General features: G+C 68.1%; 1 protein-coding gene across 2 annotated transcripts in view; it reads right to left on the reverse strand.

Moving 5' to 3' along the window:
• Nucleotides 1-432, reverse strand: part of RXRA (retinoid X receptor, alpha) — a 68,056-nt gene that overhangs the window by 23,676 nt on the left and 43,948 nt on the right. The window lies entirely within an intron of this gene.

Below are 432 nucleotides of genomic sequence, written 5' to 3' on the forward strand. Positions count from 1 at the left end.
GAGTGTCCCGGGAGGGGGGAGTGTCACGGGAGGGGGGAGTGTGTCCTGGGAGGGGGAGTGTCCCGGGAGGTAGGAGTGTGTCCTGGGAGGGGAAGTGTCCCGGGAGGTAGGAGTGTGTCCCAGAATGGGGGAGTGTGTCCCGGGAGGGAGGAGTGTCCCGGGAGGGGGGAGTGTGCCCTGGGAGGGGGGAGTGTCACGGGAGGGAGGAGTGTCCCGGGAGGGGGGAGTGTGTCCCGGGAGGGGTGAGTGTGTCCTGGGAGGGGGAAGTGTCCCGGGAGGTAGGAGTGTGTCCCGGAATGGGGGAGTGTGTCCCTGGAGGGAGGAGTGTCACGGGAGGTAGGAGTGTCCCAGGAGGGGGGAGTGTCCCGGGAGGAGGGCATGTCCCAGTAGGAAGGAGTGTCCCGGGAGGCAGGAGCGTGTCCTGGGAAGTAG

Source organism: Colobus angolensis, unplaced genomic scaffold (assembly GCF_000951035.1).
Source record: "Colobus angolensis palliatus isolate OR3802 unplaced genomic scaffold, Cang.pa_1.0 Scaffold9, whole genome shotgun sequence".
In the NCBI taxonomy this organism is placed as follows: domain Eukaryota; kingdom Metazoa; phylum Chordata; class Mammalia; order Primates; family Cercopithecidae; genus Colobus; species Colobus angolensis.